Genomic DNA, 21006 nt, shown 5'->3' with positions numbered 1-21006 from the left:
CGTTATTCACAAAACCTGGCCACCTTCTTCCATTGTTCCATAGTCTAGATCTGACACATGCCCATTATAGGCACTTTCGGCAGTGGACAGCGGTCAGAATGGGCACTCTGACCGGTCTGTGCAACCCCATATACGTTGAGTGTGTTTTGACACCTTTTTATCATAGCCAGCATTAACTTTTCCAGCAATATATGCTACACTAGGTTCTCTGTGGGTTAGAACCAGATGGGCTAGCCTTTCGCTCCACACGGTGCCCATGACCCGGTCGCCAGTTCAATGGTTGTCATTCCATGGACTACTTTGGTAGGTACTTACCACTGCATACTGTGGAACAACCAACAAGATCTGCTGTTTTGGAGATGCTCTGATCCAGTCGTCTAGCAATCACAAATTAATCCTTGTGAAAGCTGCTCATATCCTTACGCTTGCCCATTGTTCTTGCTTCCAAAACTTCAAGAACTGAATGATCACTTGCTGCCTAATATATCCCACCCCTTGACAGATGCTATTGTAGCAAGATAATCAATGTTATTAATTTCACCTGTCAGTGATTTTGCGCAAGCACGCAAGGGGTTTGTTGCGCTAGCCGCCCCCTGCCGGCATTCTGCTGCTGGGATACCGGCGGAGGTATGCTGACCCCGCCGGTCACACATACCCAACCCGGCTGATCAGCGTACGTATTATTAAAATAGATGTCACATATCAAAGTCTGAATTGGCTGGATGACGTTATCAGTCAGTGGATCAAGCACGCAGACACAGAGCAATTAACAATACCTGTTTGCAGTTTGGCCCGTGATTGAAGCCCAGAGATGTTTATCAGACTGGTCACTATGTTGTGGACCTTGACAACAGTCTGTTATGTGGATTAAAACATCGACACTACTAGAGACAAAGACGAGAGAGAGAGAGAGAGAGAGAACACGTTGTGATGCACTTCATTTTCTTTAAAACAGTATCATAATAAATTAAGTATAGTGATATATAAAATTAAGTTTGTTAATTTAGGAACACTGAGAAACTTCAAACGTTGGAGACAGTTCTCCAGACAGAATGTGCACTAAGATCCCTTTCAGATATAAGGCATTCCTTTGCCTTAACTCTTTCTTTTGGCACAATAATCTACAAGAAAGTAATAAGAATTGGTGCTCCCCCTGATGAAGGCCTTGATGAAGAAACGTTTTAACCTCTTGGCTATACGTTTCAACTAGAAAGATTTCTCTGCACTATGGAGTGCTCTCTTTTTTGTCTTTCTTAATTACAGTATATACACATGTACACAGCACATGTATATACAGGTTGAGTATCCCTTATCCAAAATGCTTGGGACCAGAGGTATTTTGGATAACGGATTTTTCCGTATTTTGGAATAATTAGATACCATAATGAGATATCATGGGGATGGGACCTAAATCTAAGCACAGAATACATTTATGTTTCATATACACCTTATACACACAGCCTGAAGGTAATTTTTGCCAATATTTTTTATAACTTTGTGCATTAAACAAAGTGTGTGTACATACACACAATTCATTTATGTTTCATATACACCTTATACACACAGCCTGAAGGTCATTTAATACAATATTATTAATAACTTTGTGTATTAAACAAAGTTTGTGTACACTGAGCCATCAAAAAACAAAGATTTCACTATCTCACTCTCACTCAAAAAAGTCCGTATTTCGGAATATTCCGTATTTCGGAATATATGGATATGGGATACTCAACCTGTATAAGACTCCTCTTGCCTTAAGAGCAGTCACACATAGCTGGTACAATAACGGGCTTACAACTGAAATGAAACAGGTTCTCTGCATAGTCATTATGCGTAATGCTCATATTAGGGAAAATAAAACACTGTAGGATAAACAGAATTGTTCAGCACACTACCTTCTTGTATAAACTATGTTACAAATATTAGCTAAACACTAGAAAGCAAAAAAGTACTGAGACAAAACAAAAAAGGAACAAAAAGACGTCTTAAGGTGTGTACACACGGCGAGATAAATCTGTAAGATTTTGACTATATAGTCAAAATCTTAAGGAATGTTCGTGCATATCTCAAGGTGTTATGGTACCCATACACTTGTGCGATACCCAGCGACGCGACATCATGGGGAATCGCACCGGCAGTTCTGGTGCGATGAAATTGCACCTGAACTGCCAAAGTGATGATCTTGCGATAGATCGCATGGTAATTTACGTGATCGGCAAGTCACCGCCGAGTGGGAGCGGCGGGTGCCCATCGCATATCGCAGTGCAATATATTGCATATGGTTTAAAACCACATGCGATCGCACTGCGATGCGAGAAACATTATATGCAGCACATACTATCTTGAGACGCGACATTCGAGCGCTGTCTCACGGTACCTAAAATGTGCATACAATCCTTCAATCTCTCTCACAGATGCGGTCGAAATCAAAGAATAGCACCTAATATCGCACCACTAGGCAGCTTGCGATACAGATTCAATCCCGATGCGCACTCCCGTAGGGTCGGTATCGTAAGGCTAGATAGACTGTGCAGGCAAGTCAATCTTGACTATCTAGTGTACAATCTAGTACAAAGTATGGTCAAAATTGTACATATAGTCAAAATCTGTGCTATCTGGGCTCTGGGGAAGTTCAAGGGAAATCGCTCAAAATCGGGAAGAGCAAAGATCTCACTGTCTGTACACACCTTCACTGTAACATAGAAACATAGAATTTGAAGGCAGATAAGAACCACTTGGCCCATCTAGTCTGCCCATTTTTTTTTATCCTTTAGGTAATCGCAACCCTTTTTGAACCTTAATTCTTTGCAAGGATATTCATATGCCTATCCCAAGCATGTTTAAATTGCTCTACAGTCTTAAGGCCCGTACACACTGGTCGATATATCGGCCGTTCTCTTGAACGGCCGATATATCGCGGGTCTGTCGGCCAGTGTGTACGGCCGATACGTCTGTGAACTCCGTCGTTCACAGACGTATTGCGTCGGCCGCGCAGCACAGCCGACGGCCAATATATCTACCGATATATTGGCGCGGCGCTGTGTGTGTACGGGGCGGTCGGCCGACTGCCCGTACACATGCTGCGGCGGCCGGCGGTGATTGACAGCTGAACTGAGCGGGCGTGTGTACACGCCTGCCCAGTTCATGACGTCAGTCCCCGACGGATCGGGCAGTGTGTATGCACAACACACTGCCCGATCCGTCCATAGATATATCTGCAGATCAATTGATCTGCAGATATATCTATTAGTGTGTACCCACCTTTAGCCTCTACCACCTCTGATGGGAGGCAATTCCACTTATCCACTACCCTTCCTGTGAAATTATTTTTCCTTAAATTTCCCCTGAACCTGCCTCCCTCCAGTTTCAGTGTATGTCCTCGAGTTCTAATACTTCTCTTCCTTTGAAGACTGTTTCCCTCCTGAACTTTGTTAAAACCTTTGGTATATTTGAAAGTTTCTATCATGTCTCCCCTTTCCCTTCTCTCCTCCATACTATACATGTTAAGATCTTTTAGCCTTTCCGGATAAGTTTTGTGATGTAGGCCATGCACCATTTTAGTTGCCCTTCTTTGTACACTCTCTAATGTATTTATATCCTTCTGGAGATATGGTCTCCAGAACTGGACACAGTATTCCAGAACATTCCTGTACATATTACTTTAAGCAGCAATTGCACACAGTTTTGTTTTCCCTTTAAATAGCAAGTTAAATACCTTTTAAGAATGCATTTAATATTAGTAAGATATCCCACAAATTATTATCTCCTTTTCCAAATCTCCCTGAAGGGTGCAAAATATGGCACGGACACAGACAGAGGTTCAGAACTCAAAGCTTGTCATGCGAAGACAGGGGATAAGAAGTGTGCGGATTTTGTAGTACACAGAGCAGGCAGAGTTCAAAGGGGTGTTTCTAAAACCCTATTTGCTCATCACATGGATCATGTGTCTGTGCCATGGCAGCACATAAATACAGAAAACATTTTGGAGGCATAAAGGATGTACTCTCATGATTACACGTTCAGCTCATAAAATAGCTGCATGACAGTGACAGATCCACTGTAATAATCACTCCTAATCCAGAGGACAGGAGCCATGTTTTCTTTTGCCACTCCTAGGCCATGCTGCCTCTTGATTTGTAAACAGACTACAAAATCCCTATAATTTCCTTCATGTCTCCTAACACTGTCTATCCAACCAGCGAATATAGTGGGGTATCCTATTAGCCACGATAACCCGTTTTTGTGCAAAAAAAAAAAAAAAACTTTCACCGTGAACCGCAAAAAAATAAAACCAATCTAGGGTGGCCAATCCCGGGCCATTTTTTTCCATTCCAGGGTATCAGTATTGAAAGATGTTCAATCCCGGGACTCCCGGTATAGGCTGCATTTCAGTATAATCACGGTATTGAATCTCGGACAATTTTAGATCGGGATTCTGGACGATCCCGATCCCGGGATTGGCCACCCTAACCCTATCCAATCAGCTGAGAAAACTTTTCCTGCAATCATTTTACAGCAATCTCCCTTCACCTACTCTGAACAGGTGAAAACTTGTGGAAAATCCCTAATTTAAGGTAAAAATGTTGGGTCAGAACCCCCCTAATGACTAATTAGGCACTTTGAAGTTTTTAATTACTTTTAATTGGCCAATAATGACATGTCAGTTTAGGGGTGAAAAAATGCAAAGTGATGGAATTTGTGGTTCAAGGTATGGGACAAATATATTGGGGTGCTTTATGAGCGGGCCAAGTGTTTTTAGGCTTGCAGATGGGAGTAGTCTGTCTGTTTACACTTTTCTTTTTAAAGTCACATAAAATGACTCAAATGTATATTTATAGCCATTGTTATGTACCCAGAATTAAATTTGAACACTAATTTTGCTGAAAAAACAACGACTTGCTTTTATAATATTTTTCCATACAAAAAAATGCATTTAACAGCCATTTGACCTAATTTAAGTACCTCAAATATATTTAATATGACCTATAATACACTCCTATACTGTTGTCCTATGTTAGTTTAGCATTTTTTGAGGTACAGGCTGATTTCCCCATTCTCACCCTGATTTTTCACCCAAGTCCGGTTTTTGCACGTTTGGAATAGGATAGGGCGAAAATGGGAGCGCACACACTCGCAAAAAGCTGTTTTTGCGGCAATTTTTGCACAATAGCAAGGGGGGGGGGGGATTGACATGAAAAATTGCTGCGATTTACGGTTTAATCTGGAGGCAGGTACACACTAAGCGATAAAGGTAATGCCGGCTATAAACGTCTATATCGTTGATCGATATACTGTAGCATTCAATCATTCAACGGTAACGATCAGTGACGTCGCCAACGGCATTGCCAGACATGCAGCTCAGCCCGTCATTGATGGGTTGAGCTGCATGTCAGCTCAATATTGGTAAACGCTGAACAACGTGCGGGAGTGCGCATCGTTCATCAATATTACTCCAATACACATTGGACAACAGAAGCCTAAAAATAAACGATACCGACATTTATGTCGTAATTTATTTTTAAGGCTGAAATTGCCTAGTGTGTATGGGCCTTTAGGATATTAATTTCCCAATGTAACGGATCACTGAGTAGACAACATTACTTAAATATAGGTCATGCTTTGCTTCTCAATCCCCACAAATAAACTACCACAAGATCATCAGGAAAGGGTCATAAAATTATTAAAGGTATAATCATTACATATTTATTACTTGTATGTCAATCATAAATATGTAATACTTAGCACATTAAAGCTTTCCTGTGTGCAATAGGAGGACCTCCTCATGACTGACCATAGAAGAAATTAAATGCAAAAGAGCAGAACGTTTCTTGCCCACTGATCTAGCCCAATCTATAAATCTGGGTACACATTAGGCAATACAGTATGTCAGCCGTTCGAGTGAACGACCGATATATTTTGAGCTCAACGGAGGATGTGTAACCCCAATATGTCTGTGAACAACATTGTTAACAGAGATAGTGCATCGGCTGTGCAGTAGATATATATAGACACACCAAGTACGTGGCTGTGTGTACACTTGATGCAGACTGCTGACGTCACAGTTGGCAAGCAAATTTAGATGCTGGCCCAGCTGGGTGTCCTGTTGAATCTAATTTCCAGAGTCAATTCTCTGCCTGCTACCCTGAAGTCCTGATCCAGGTAAGCGGTCAGGTGCAACTGCTTCACCCACAATCGTGAAACAATCCAGGTGTCACTGAAGGAGCCTGGAAGTGGCCACTACTACTCTTACAACAGGGGGCACTATGGTGGTGCACAGTTGACACTGGTAAGAACCTTTGCCTCTCTGGTAGGCGAGTAGCACCAGTATGGACGGTTATATCAATGGCATCCAACTACAGGAACAAACCAGATTTCGAGGGACTGAACTGATGTGAAAGCACGTTCTGTACAAACGCCAGGAAAAGTACTGAAGAATGCGCCCAAAATGGATCCTCCCCCAAGTAAGAATAATGTAATTACTGTTGGGATTCCCCTAATTTAATTCCTGTTGAAGCACGTCACCGGCAAATGCAAAATACCAAGGCAGCTTTTGCTTTTAAAAAGACAATAACATGCAATACTTGCTCATTTATTGAATAAAAAAATATACAAACGCCCATTAACTAACATGTATATGTGGCATATGCTGCGATGGAACACACCGCGCCAATTAACAATCACTAATCTGTGAAAACATCAGCTCCGTAAAACTGCCGGCACACTTGGGCTGACAACTGCTGTTTCAAGTTTGGTGACATTCTTTCTGCGGCAGATTGGTTCACAGCCAGATCCTTCCCAGCCTATAACTGTTCCATTCACTGAAACACTTCCTCAGGCCACTCATTATCACCCCAGGTTTCTCGTTAAATCTCCTGGAAATACTTTTGAGTCAATACTACCTTAGTTTGAGACGTCAAGTATCCCCAGGACAGGGGGAAAGGTTCCTGTTAATCCCTTTTATATCAGGCTTCTGCTTATTTACACTGTGAATGAAGTGTCCATAAATCAAGGTTCAAAATGATTTCCCCGGGGACAATAATCATGAAGAATTGACGTTTATGCTGTGGGACACTTTTATAAAAGAAAAAGAAAAAGGACGTACTGTAGTAGTTAGCCGATCTACAATTGTGAGGATTGAGCTGTTGCAGCAGCAGGTTCCAGTCAGAATGTTGACACGGACGTTAAGGTGACACGGACCAATGTCAGGATGGTCGAAACGCTGACATTAGAATGTCGACATCAAATTTTGTGTTCTTTTTAGAATTAGGGTCAGGTTTATTTTTAGGCAAAACAAACTGAAGTCGCAACCCATAGTGGACAGTCTAATCTCGCCAGCCATCTAACACCATATGGCGCAAAGTGGTGAATGAGGACACATCTGTAGTACAGCTAGAGGAGCTTTGCTTTAACCTCTCTACAATAACATTTTCATCAGATTTACATGAAAAAGAAAAAAGAAAAAAAGTATTCACATGCATAACGCAACGAACCCAAAATATATACAGCCAATATAAAAGCACCTCATCCAGGATCACTATAGCGGAACTTATGCTATGTACACACTGGCCGATGTATCACCCATTCAGCTGAACAGCAGATATATTGTAGGTGTGTCGGCGGGTGTGTACACCCTATATGTATGAGAACAACATCCTTCACAGACATATTGCATCGGCCCTGCAACACAGCGATGGACTATAAATCGGCGCATCGCGCTGTATGTACGGGCGGACTGCCAAAGACCCGTACACTTGGTGCAGAGGCCGCCGGTAACTGACAGCACAACTGGGCAGGGACATCTAAATGCCCTCCCAGTTGTGACATCAGACACAACACATCGGGGCGTCGCTCAGTAAGTGTGTGTGCACTTACCAATCATCAGATAGGTTGGAGAATCGGCCAACGGCCAATCCATCGGCCTAGTGCGTAACGAGCTTCACTTGTAACGCATGCTTTCCACTGTTATACAAGAAGGGAGAAACGCTACTTTTCAGTTCAGTGACATGCGTCAGGGACACAGCCTTTCCTGCCATTCCCCAGTATACTCCAGACTGTGACTATAAAAATGATAAGACAAATACAAAGATGATATTACAAATATCTGATTTGTAATATTCAAATCATTTTTATAGTCAATAATAACGTTACTTATACCACGTTCACACTGCCTTTAAAAAATAAGATTTTAAACCTACCGGTAAATCTTTTTCTCGTAGTCCGTAGAGGATGCTGGGACTCCGTAAGGACCATGGGGAATCGACGGGCTCCGCAGGAGACATGGGCACTTTAAGAAAGACTTTGACTCTGGGTGTGCACTGGCTCCTCCCTCTATGCCCCTCCTCCAGACCTCAGTTAGAGAAACTGTGCCCAGAGGAGACGGACAGTACAAGGAAAGGATTTTTGTAATCCAAGGGCAAGATTCATACCAGCCACACCGTATAACTTGTGATATACTATCTAGTTAACAGTATGAAGAACAACATATCATCGGCCCAAAACCGATGAAACTATAACATAACCCTTATGTAAGCAATAACTAAATACAAGTCTTGCAGAAGTAGTCCGCACTTGGGACGGGCGCCCAGCATCCTCTACGGACTACGAGAAAAAGATTTACCGGTAGGTTTAAAATCTTATTTTCTCCAACGTCCTAGAGGATGCTGGGACTCCGTAAGGACCATGGGGATTATACCAAAGCTCCCAAACGGGCGGGAGTGCGCGGATGACTCTGCAGCACCGATTGAGCAAACAGGAGGTCCTCCTCAGCCAGGGTATCAAACTTATAGAACTTTGCAAAGGTGTTTGACCCCGACCAAGTAGCAGCTCGGCACAGCTGTAGTGCCGAGACCCCTCGGGCAGCCGCCCAAGACGAGCCCACATTCCTAGTGGAATGGGCCTTAACCGATTTCGGTAACGGCAATCCTGCCGTAGAATGCGCCTGCTGAATCGTGTTACAGATCCAGCGAGCAATAGTCTGCTTTGAAGCAGGGCCGCCAACCTTGTTGGCTGCATACAGGACAAACAGTGCTTCTGTTTTTCTGATCCTAGCTGTTCTGGCCACGTAAATTTTCAAAGCCCTGACCACATCAAGGGACTCGGAATCCTCCAAGTCACGTGTAGTCACAGGCACGACAATAGGTTGGTTCATATGAAAGGATGAGACCACCTTAGGTAGGAATTGAGGACGGGTCCGCAACTCCGCTCTATCCATACGGAAAACCAGATAGGGGCTTTTATGTGATAAAGCCGCCAATTCCGAAACTCGCCTAGCCGAAGCCAAGGCTAACAACATGACCACCTTCCAAGTGAGATATTTCAACTCCACTGTTTTAAGTGGCTCAAACCAATGCGACTTAAGGAAACTTAACACCATGTTAAGGTCCCAAGGCGCCACCAGAGGTACAAAAGGAGGCTGAATGTGCAGTACTCCCTTCACAAAAGTCTGTACTTCAGGTAAAGAGGCCAATTCCTTTTGAAAGAAAATGGATAAGGACTGAAATCTGAACTTTAATGGAGCCTAATTTTAGGCCCAAATTCACTCCAGTTTGTAGGAAGTGAAGAAAACGGCCTAGATGGAATTCTTCCGTAGGAGCATTCCTGGCCTCACACCAAGAAACATATTTTCGCCATATGCGGTGATAATGTTTAGACGTCACGTCCTTCCTAGCCTTTATTAGCGTAGGAATGACCTCATCCGGAATACCTTTTTCCGCTAGGATCCGGCGTTCAACCGCCATGCCGTCAAACGCAGCCGCGGTAAGTCTTGGAACAGACAGGGACCTTGTTGTAACAGGTCCTCCCTTAGAGGAAGAGGCCACGGATCTTCTGTGAGCATTTCTTGCAGATCCGGATACCAGGTCCTTCGTGGCCAATCTGGAACAATGAGAATTGTTCTCACTCCTCTTTTTCTTATTATTCGCAACACCTTGGGTATGAGAGGAAGAGGAGGAAACACATATACCGACTGGAACACCCACGGTGTCACTAGGGCGTCCACAGCTACCGCCTGAGGGTCTCTTGACCTGGCACAATACCTTTGTAGCTTTTTGTTGAGACGGGATGCCATCATGTCTATATGGGGCAGTCCCCACCAACTTGCAATCTGCGCAAAGACTTCCTGATGAAGTCCCCACTCTCCCGGATGCAGATCGTGTCTGCTGAGGAAGTCTGCTTCCCAGTTGTCCACTCCCGGAATGAACACTGCTGACAGAGCGCTTACATGATTCTCCGCCCAGCTTAGAATTCTGGTGGCTTCCGCCATTGCCACTCTGCTCCTTGTGCTGCCTTGGCTTTTTACATGAGCTACTGCGGTGATGTTGTCTGACTGGATCAGAACTGGTCGATTGCGAAGTAAGATCTCCGCTTGACGTAGGGCGTTGTATATGGCCCTTAGTTCCAGGATGTTAACGTAAAGACAAGTCTCTTGACTTGACCAAAGTCCTTGGAAATTTCTTCCCTGTGTGACTGCTCCCCAACCTCGGAGGCTCGCGTCCGTGGTCACCAGGATCCAGTCCTGAATGCCGAACCTGCGGCCCTCTAGAAGGTGAGCACTGTTTAGCCACCACAGGAGAGATACTCTGGCCCTGGGGGACAGGGTGATCCGCTGATGCAATTGCAGATGCGACCCGGACTATTTGTCCAATAGGTCCCATTGGAAGGTCCTTGCATGGAATCTGCCGTATGGAATGGCTTCGTATGTTGCCACCATCTTTCCCAGAACTTGAGTGCAATGATGTACTGACACTTGTTTTGGTTTCAACAGGTTCTTGACTAGAGTCATGAGTTCCTGCGCTTTTTCAGTCGGAAGAAAGACCCTTTTCTGGTCTGTGTCCAGAATCATGCCCAAGAAGGGCAGACGAGTTGTAGGATTCAGCTGCGACTTTGGAATATTGAGAATCCAGCCGTGTTGCTGTAACACCTTCAGTGAAAGTGATACGCTGTTCAGCAACTTCTCCCGTGATCTCGCTTTTATGAGGAGATCGTCCAAGTACGGGATAATTGTGACACCCTGCTTGCGCAGGAGCACCATCATTTCCGCCATTACCTTGGTGAAAATTCTCGGGCCGTGGAAAGCCCAAACGGCAACGTCTGAAATTGGTAATGACAATCCTGTACCACAAATCTCAGGTACGCCTGATGAGGAGGATATATGGGGACATGCAGGTATGCATCCTTTATGTCCAGAGATACCAAAAAATCTCCCCCTTCTTGGCTGGCAATGACCGCCCTGAGCGATTCCATTTTGAACTTGAAACGTTTTAAGTAAAGGTTCAGGGATTTTAAATTTAAAATGGATCTGACCGAACCGTCCGGTTTCGGAACCACAAACAGAGTTGAGTAGTACCCCTGCCCTCTTTGAAGCAGGGGAACCTCTACCACCACTTGTTAAAGACACAATTTGTGAATCGCATGTAACACTATCTCCCTATCCAGGGGTTGTTTTTTCGGTAGGGCCGATTTGAAAAACCGGCGAGGAGGCACCTCTTCGAATTCCAGCTTGTAACCCTGGGAAAATACATCTGTGCCATAAGAGAGGTTTATATTGCTGCCCAGGGCGCCCCCCCCCTGCGCCCTGCACCCTTACAGTGACCGGAGTGTGTAAGGGGAAGGGGAGCAATGGCGCACAGCTGCAGTGCTGTGCGTTACCTCAGTGAAGATCCAAGTGTCTTCTGCCGCCTCAGATGGGTGTTTTCCTCACATACTCACCCGGCTTCTTTCTTCCGGCTCTGCGAGGAGGACGGCGGCGCGGCTCTGGGACGGACAGCGAGGGTGAGACCTGCGTACCGATCCCTCTGGAGCTAATGGTGTCCAGTAGCCTAAGAAACAGAGCCTTGAACTCAGAGAAGTGGGTCTGTTTCTCTCTCCTCAGTCCCTCGATGCAGGGAGTCTGTTGCCAGCAGGCTCCCTGAAAATAAAAAACCTAACAAAAATGCTTTCTTACAGGAAACTCAGGAGAGCTCCTGAAATGCACCCAGTCTCCACTGGGCACAGTATCAAACTGAGGTCTGGAGGAGGGGCATAGAGGGAGGAGCCAGTGCACACCCAGAGTCAAAGTCTTTCTTAAAGTGCCCATGTCTCCTGCGGAGCCCGTCTATTCCCCATGGTCCTTACGGAGTCCCAGCATCCTCTAGGACGTTAGAGAAATCCGTGTTATTGCACGTGAACGCGCAGTAATCCGTATTTATTTGCAGTGTGAACGGGGGTCCTGGCAAGTTCCTGGGTCGTCTGACCCGGTATTTCAACCCGGGAATAAAGAAGGGTTATTCCCGGGTCAATACTGGGTCAGGCGCAAGTGTGAACGGTATTCCCAGATTGATGCGATCCGGGACCCATTCACACTATAGGAGCGGGCGGCGCTTGTAGATCATCTGATCTCCAAGCGCCGCCCCCGCATGTGACCCGGTGATGTCATCGACACGGCAATATGCCGTGTCGGGCCGCCACTCTGAACGGGGTCTCAAGCGGGTTGCACCCGGGAAGCACTCGTGCATGAGTCCCGGGTGCAACCCGCTAATTGTCAGTGTGAACGTGGTATCATATAGCACTTTTCTCCTAATAGGACACAAAGGGGGAGATTCAATGTTCGAAAAGTCAGTTGGGAGTCTGTTTTTTCATATCTAATAGACAGGAAAAAACAGACACCCAACCGACTTTTCAAACATTTGAATTCCCCCCAAAGTGCTTTACATTTGCCTTTACAGCACACAATACAAAACCAGCTTAAACAGTGGACATTAGTGAAATGCGTGAGTAAACAGGAAAGTCTTTAGTCTATTTGTGAAGGATTCTAGAGTGGAGGCTTCTCGCACTGTGTGGGTAAGTGAGCTCCATAGAGTCGGAGGCACAGAGCAGAAAGCTCGACCCCCAGATGATTTCAGGGAGATTCAAGGTACTGTTCGTAATCCTTCAGCTACAGATGACAGTAAGGAATCAGAAGTTGCTTCAAGTACCTTGGGGTCTGGTCATGTAGGGCTTTGAAAGTGAGTAAGCCAATCTTGAGAACTATTCACCATTATACAGTAGAGAATGGGTGTTATATGGCTGGAACGGGACTAGTTGTTTAATTGTCTGGCAGCTGCGTTCTGTAACATCTGTAAGCAGTGCAATTCTTTTGACCAAGGTAGAGGGCATTCCAGTAGCCTAGGCGTGATGATACAAATGCATGTATGACTTTAGGCAGATCTTCTGGCTATAGTTTATCCAGCGCTTCACTTTTTCCACATTTTGTTATGTTACAGCCTTATTCCAAAATAGAATAAATTAATTTTTTTCCCTCAAAATTCTACACACAATACCCCAAAATGGCAATGTGAAAAAAAAAAATTGAGATTTTTGCAAATTTATTAAAAATAAAAAACGAAGAAGTTACATGTACATAAGTATTCACAGCCTTTGCTCAATACTTTGTTGATGCACCTTTGGCAGCAATTACAGCTTCAAGTCGTTTTGAATATGATGCCACAAGCTTGGCACACCTACCTTTGGGCAGTTTCCACCATTCCTCTTTGACGCACCTCTCAAGCTCCATCAGGCCAGGCTCCCACACTTCTTAGCCTCTGACATCTCCACCATCATTATGGGTGATTTTAATATAGCTCTTGACAGTCCACAATCTAATCTGTTCATGCCTCCAAACTCCTCTCTCTAACCTCCTCTCTTGGCCTCACCCAATGGCCTGACTCCTCTACTCACCAGGAGGGCCACTGCCTTGATCTTGTGTTCACCAGAATCTGCTCAGTATCTGAATCCATTAACACGCCTTTCCCTCTCTGATCACATCCTGATCACCTTCTCAATCTCTTTCACTACTCTAAACTCTATGACACTAAAAACAAGCAAGCCTCCTCTAACCCGCAGAAATACTAACAATATAAATTTAACATCTTTCCACTTCTCTGCAACAACTGCTTTCACCAATTTCTACATTTACCACACCTGAGACTGCTGTATCCCACCTGCACCAGACTCTAGAGTGTGCCCTTGATGAAGTGGCTCCAGCTACCCATCACACTCCACGTAGGCTTAGATGCCAACCGTAGCACTCTAAATCAACAAGATGCCTACAAAAACTGTCACGTAAAGTAGAACGTCAGTGGCGTAAATCTCAGAATCCGAGTGACTTTATATAAGACCACCTACCACTCCTATCGTCAGACCCTGGACACTGCCAAACATATTACCAATCTCTCATCTCTTCTCATGCCACCAACCCCAAGCGACTTTTTAATACATTTAAATCACTTCTTTACCTTCCCTCACCTCATCCAGCAGCTATTATCCACAAGAACTTGCTTCCTACTTCAAGAATAAGATTGATAAAATCCGAGATGAAATAGTATGCTCTAACTCAGCCAGTGACCTGCTCAAATCCCTATCTGAACCCTCTGGCACTTTCTCTTCATTTGATTCCACAAGTGAAGATGAAGTATCAACACTCTTTTCATCCTCCAACTCCACTAACTCTCCTCTTGATCCTATACCCTCACTAATCTGTAAAACTTTGTCTCCTGTGCTTACCTCAACCTTAACTAAAATCTGCACTCTCTCTCTCTCTACTGGTATCTTTCCTTATCTGTTTAAGCATGCAGTGATTACTCCCATTCTGAAAAAACACAATTCTGACCCAAACACTAACTACAGTCCCATTTCTCAGCACCCATGTCTCTCCAAGCTACTTGAGAGACTTGTCTACACTCGCCTTACACACTTTCTTACCTCCCACAACTTACTGAACCCACTTCAGTCAGGCTTTCATGCCCAACACTCCAGAGACAGCACTGACCAAAGTAGTGAATGATCTGGTCACTGCTAGATCGAAAGGCCATTGCACACTTATTCTTCTAGATCTCACTGCTGCTTTTGACACTGTTGCCCACTCTCTTCTCATACAAAGACTACAATCCTTAAGTCTTAAAGACACAGCCCTTACTTGGTTCTCATCCTACCTATCTAATCGCTCTTTCAGTATTCACTTCTCTGATTTTACCTCCTCTTTTCTACCTCTATCAGTTGGAGTACCGCAAGGCTCAGTCTTACTGTAGGTCCTCTGCTTTTCTCAATCTGTACCTCATCTCTTGGGACACTAATAAGCTCCTTCGGATTTCAGTATCATTTGTGTGCTGATGATACTCAACTCTACCTATCCTCCCCAGATTTATCACCATCTGTATTGGTTCGTGTCACTGAATGCCCTGTCTGCCATTTCATCTTGGATGTCATCTCGCCACTTCAAACGCATCATTTCCAAAACAGAACTCATAATTTTCCTATCAGCCAAGAGTAGTTACCAACCTGATAGCTCCATAGCTGTTGACAATGCGACTATCCACCCTACACCACTAGCTTGCTGCCTAGGTGTCATCCTTGACTCTGAACTGTCTCAAAATCATGTTACATGCACCTAAAAAACATCCAAAATACGTCCTTATCTTACACAAGACACTGCAAAAGCTCTAATCCATGCACTCATCTCCCACACTGATTATTGTAATAGTCTCCTTACTGATCTTCCCAAACATAGGCTCTCACCACAACAATCCATTTTAAATGCAGCTGCGGGGCTAATCTTCCTCGCTAGACGTTTTTCGTCTGCTGATCCGCTCTGTCAGTCCCTCCATTGGTTACCGGTATTCTACAGGTGTTAAATATAAAATACTTTTACTTACATACAAGTCTATTAACCAAACTGCACCATCATATATCTCTTCACTCATCTCAAAATATCTCCCTACCAGACCTCTCCGCTCTGCACAAGATCTGCGTCTCACATCCACATGTATTACTTGTTCCCACTCAAAATTACAGGACTTTATCCGGGCTTCCACCATTCTGTGGAATGCTTTCCCACGCACAATAAAACTCACTTCTAGTCTCCAAATCTTTAAATGTTCTCTGAAAAATCACCTCTTCAGACAAGCCTATCACATTCCAGACCCACCCACATAACCTTCAATGCTTCCCTATCTAATTACATCCTCTCTGTACAGTCCATGTAACCTTACATATTTTGTCTTCGAACATTGCTGGGTGATCATATCATACAACCCATTAAGAACCCAGCAATCTGGTGGACCAATATGCAGTAGGTAGCATCTATGCTTGTGTATCAATGCCTATTTCCCTATAGATATAGTATGCTTGCGAGCAGGGCCTTCCTACCTCAATGTCTGTCTGTTTTTGCCCAGTTCTGTTCTACAGTATAACTGTTGCTCTAATTGTAAAGCTCAACGGAATATGCTGCGCTATATAAGAAACTGTCTGAGGTCAAGAGCGCTCTGGAGCAGGTTTTCATCTAGGAAGTCTCTGTACATTGCTGCATTCATCTTTCCCGCTATCCTGACTAGTCTTCTCATTCCTGCCACTGAAAAACATCCCCACACCATGATGCTGCCACCACCATGCTTCACTGTAGAGATGGTATTTGCCTAATGATGAGCGGTGCCTGGTTCCCTCCAAACATGACACCTGGCATTCACGCCAAAGAGTTCAATCTTTGTCTCATCAGACCAGAGAATATTCTAATTTTGTTTCTCATGGTCTGAGTGTCCTTCGGGTGCATTTTGTCAAACTCCAGGCGGGCTGACATATGCTTTTTACTAAGGAGTGGCTTCCGTCTGGCCACTCTACCATACAGGCCTGATTGGTGGATTGCTGCAGAGATGGTTGTCTTTCTGGAAGGTTCTCCCCTCTCCACAGAGGAATGCTGTAGCTCTGACAGAGTGACCATCGGGTTCTTGGTCAAATCCCTGACTAGGGCCCTTCTCCCTCAGTCGCTCAGTTTAGACGGCCGGCCAGCTCTAGGAAGAGTTCTGGTGGTTCCGAACTTCTTCTATTTACGGATGATGGAGGCCACTGTGCTCATTGGGACCTTCAAAAGCAGCAGATATTTTTCTGTACCCTTCACCAGATTTGTGCCTCGAGACAATCCTGTCTCGGAGGTCTACAGACAATTCCTTTGACTTCATGCTTGGTTTGTGCTCAGACATGCACTGTCAAGTGTGTGTGCCTTTCCAAATCATGTCCAATCAACTGAATTTATCACAGGTGGACTCCAATTAAGCTGTAGGAACATCTCAAGGATGATCAGTGGAAACAGGATGCACCTGAGCTCAATTTTGAGCTTCATGGCAAAGGCTGTGAATTCTGGGTGTGGTTCATCAAATCGACAGTATCTAGGTCGACAATGTTTAGGTCGACAGTCACTAGGTCGACAGGGTTTCTAGGTCGACATGTGCTAGGTCGACCTAGCCTAAAGGTCGACATGAGGATTCTTTTTATTTTTATTTTTGTCGTTTTCTTCGTAGAGTGACCGGGATCCCAAATTAGTGCACCGCGTCCCCTCGCATGGCGAGCGAATGGTGCCTTCGCTCCGCTACAGCTTCGCTCGGCACAGATTACCGTTCCAATCGTAGTCCACATGGGTCGTTAAGTATGAAAAAATTCAAAAAAAGAAAAAAAATGTGAAAAACTCATGTCGACCTTTAGACCTGTCGACCTAGCACATGTCGACCTAGAAACCCTGTCGACCTTCCATCCATGTCAACCTAGTGACTGTCGACCTATAGTGGTCAACCTAAACATTGTCGACCTAGATACTGTCGATCTTCAGACCGGATCCCGTGAATTCTTATGTACACATGATTTCTTAGTTTTTTATTTTTAAGGAATTTGTTAAAATCTCAGAAAAAAATGTTCACGTTGTCATTATGGGGGTATTGTGTGTAGAATTTTGAGGACAAAAATTAATTTATTCCATTTTGGAATAAGGCTGTAACATAACAAAATGTGGAAAAAGTGAAGCGTTGTGAATACTTTCCGGATGCACTGTATGTTTCTTAGATGAAAGAATGAGGATTTGATTGTGGCTGACACCTGATGTTTAAGTGTCAGGCCACTATCCAGTACAAAACCAAGATTCCACACATGTTCAGTGTTTTGTAGTTCTGTACCCCCAAGTGTAAGTGCTGTCAGTTGGCTATGCTGCAGTGTCGTCCTGTGACCTATCAGGACTTCTGTTTTATCAGGGTTCAGTCGCAGCCAACTGGCACAGAACTCTGGAGTAAAAAGTTATGACAGGTGAGGCAGTGCCTCCTCTGCCTGCCTTGTCCACACATTTCTGATCAAAACTGACCAAATTTCCAGCAGTATATACTGCTGCACCTGTGTATAATGCCCACATGGGGATGCAATCAATTTGACGGCTGTCGGGTTCCCAGCGGCCAGGATACAGAAGCCGGAATCCCGACAGCAGACAATACAGACAGCCAGAACACTGGCGCGCAGGGACTATTCTCACTCGTGGGTGTCCACGACACCCATAGAGTGAGAATAGAACCTGTGGCAAACATAGCGAGCTACCGAGCCTGCAAGGAGACGCGTACCGCTCACCCTGCTGCCGGCATTTTGGCGGGCGTGATGCCGCTGTTGGGATCTTGACAGCTGGCATCCCGGGTGTGGATCACTAGATCGACCGTGTCTAGGTAGACAATGATTAGGTCGACCACTATAGGTTGACAGTCACTAGGTTGTGTCGTTTTCTGCATAAAGTGACCAGGAAGCCGAATTAGTGCACCAGTAAGAAAAAGTTCAAAAAAGAAAAAAATTTGAAAAACTCATGTCGACCTTTCAACCCTGTCGACCTAGTGACTGACGACCTATAGTGGTTGACCTAGACGGTGTTGATCTTCAGACTGGATCCCGGCATCCTGCCCGCCGGGAAATAGTATGTATTCCCCCACATGAACCCTTGGGCTCATATATCGTGTGTAAGTCTGGCTCTGGTACTAGGCTCTGCCTCCACAGCCATTTACCTCACAGCACATCACTGCTACAAGTTCACCTGATACAATTCTCCCCCCCCCCCCCCCCAAAAAAAAAAGAAGAGGTACCATGATATGTTTATGTTTGCAAGCAAATAAAAGAAGCCCACGAGGCATCAATATAGATGAATATCCTCAAGTCTATACAAATAATTGGGATGTGTGCATACGCTGGGTTATAGAGTTATAAAAAAAAAAAAAAAAAAAAAAGGCAGCTGCTGGGTAAACTGAATTTCTTACCTGGACACAGTTATTAAAAAGAAATAAACTGTAGTTATTGCTCTAATTTGCTCTTTGTCAATGATGTTTTTGCCTCAGCTCCATGCAGGCATCACCTTAGGCATGGTGCTCATAAAACCTTTTTGTGCCTTTTCCTCACTGAAGCTTCTGCACAATGTGCCCTAACAATTACCCGTCAAAGTCATCAAGGTCACTGTCGCCTAGAGCTGCAGTCGGGCTGAGTAACAACCTGGGGGAATGGATTTTATGCATGGCCCTACCTATTTCACTTCAGTTTTGCATCAAAGCAGCTTAATAAATAACAGAATAGGCTCAGTAACCAGCAAACGCTGCTCCCAATCTATGGCCACTTGGGACAATGGTTCCTATCACTGACACCATAGAAACATAGAATTTGACGGCAGATAAGAACCACTTGGCCCATTTAGTCTGCCCCTTTTTTTTTATCCTTTAGGTGATCTCAACCCTTAATTCTTTGCAAGGATATTTATATGCCTATCCCAAGCATGTTTAAATTGCTCTACAGTCTTAGCCTCTACCACCTCTGATGGGAGGCAATTCCACTTATCCACTACCCTTTCTGTGAAGTAATTGTTCCTTAAATTTCCCCTGAACCTGCCTCCCTCCAGTTTCTGTGTATGTCCTCGAGTTCTAATACTTCTCTACCTTTGCAGAATGTTTCCCTCCTGAACTTTGTTAAGACCCTTGATATATTTGAAAGTTTCTATCATGTCCCCCCTTTCCCTTCTCTCCTCCATACTATACATGTTAAGATCTTTTAGCTTTTCCGGGTACGTTTTGTGATGTAGGCCATGCACCATTTTAGTTACCCTTCTTTGTACACTCTCTAATGTATTTATATCCTTCTGGAGATAGGGTCTCCAGAACTGGACACAGTATTCCAGATGAGGCCGCACCAATGACCTATACAGTGGCATTATTACTTCTCTTTTCCTGCTACTGATTCCTCTCCCTATGCAACCAAGCATCTGACTTGCCTTTCTCATTGCTTTGTTGCATTGCTTTCCTGCCTTTAAGTCACTTGAAATAGTGACTCCTAAATCTCTTTCCTCCTCAGTAGTTTCCATTATAGTACCCTTGATGCTATATTTAGCCTTTGGGTATTTGAGACCTAAGTGTATGATTTTGCTTTTTTTAACATTAAACTGTAGTTGCCACGTTCTTGACTATTTCTCAAGCCTAGCTAGGTCATCAATCATTTGTTTTACCCCTCCTGGTGTGTCTACCCTGTTGCATATCTTTGTATCATCTGCAAAAAGGCATACTTTCCCTTCAATACCATGGCCCAATGCCCGTTTTCATCACTCTGGGACTGCCTTGTCTGCAGTGCCAGCTCCTATGCTGCAAGTAATGTTACAGTGCAGTACCGGGCTCCTGTCACTGTGGAGGATCTGGCATTTTGGGGTCACTCCTCGCTGTGTGACACCTGGAGGCAGCCCGCACCCCTGTAGTGATACCACACAATGGCTGCGTCTACTGCCTGCAAAAGGCACATACTCCTTACTTCTCTATGTGCTGCTGCAGAGCCCAGCAAAACCCTATTTCATCTCCACTTATGTATATACTTATGCAGGTTTCCTTTTCCTAATTACAGCATAGCACCTGTAAATTGTCCGGCCTGAATCAGCGCTACAAGGACCTCGTGGAGCGACTAAGGACGCTGGGATATGACCCTATAGTGCACGTCCCTTTCACATAGAATTTAGCCAACAGCAATGGAATCGTGAAAGAACTGCCAGACGTTGGAACCAAAGAACGTACGAGCCTAAATGATCTGGAATATCTGCGCAGGATAATAAATGACTGTGTTCCAGGGGACATGTTACTCATGTCCTCCTGAACTGTCTGGCACGGCTGGCTCAGGAGGACGGAAAGCCGCTGTTCATCTGGTAGTGAGGAGCACACTTTCCACCCAATACCATCAGCC

General features: G+C 44.5%; 1 protein-coding gene across 6 annotated transcripts in view; it reads right to left on the bottom strand.

Annotated features, from left to right (window-relative positions):
* Positions 1 to 21006, bottom strand: part of ROCK2 (Rho associated coiled-coil containing protein kinase 2) — a 345550-nt gene that overhangs the window by 216788 nt on the left and 107756 nt on the right. Inside the window, exon 1 of one of the 6 annotated variants that reach the window (XM_063915408.1) lies at positions 777 to 881. The exons of the other annotated variants lie outside the window; for them this stretch is intronic. The gene's annotated coding sequence lies outside the window, so the exon portion shown is untranslated. Of the gene's footprint in view, positions 1 to 776; positions 882 to 21006 lie in introns of those variants that run through there. 6 annotated transcript variants of the gene reach the window in all.

This window comes from Pseudophryne corroboree, chromosome 4 (assembly GCF_028390025.1).
Source record: "Pseudophryne corroboree isolate aPseCor3 chromosome 4, aPseCor3.hap2, whole genome shotgun sequence".
Lineage (NCBI taxonomy): Eukaryota > Metazoa > Chordata > Amphibia > Anura > Myobatrachidae > Pseudophryne > Pseudophryne corroboree.
Note: the sequence above shows the minus strand (reverse complement) of the source record. Positions and strands in the feature narration are given on the sequence as shown.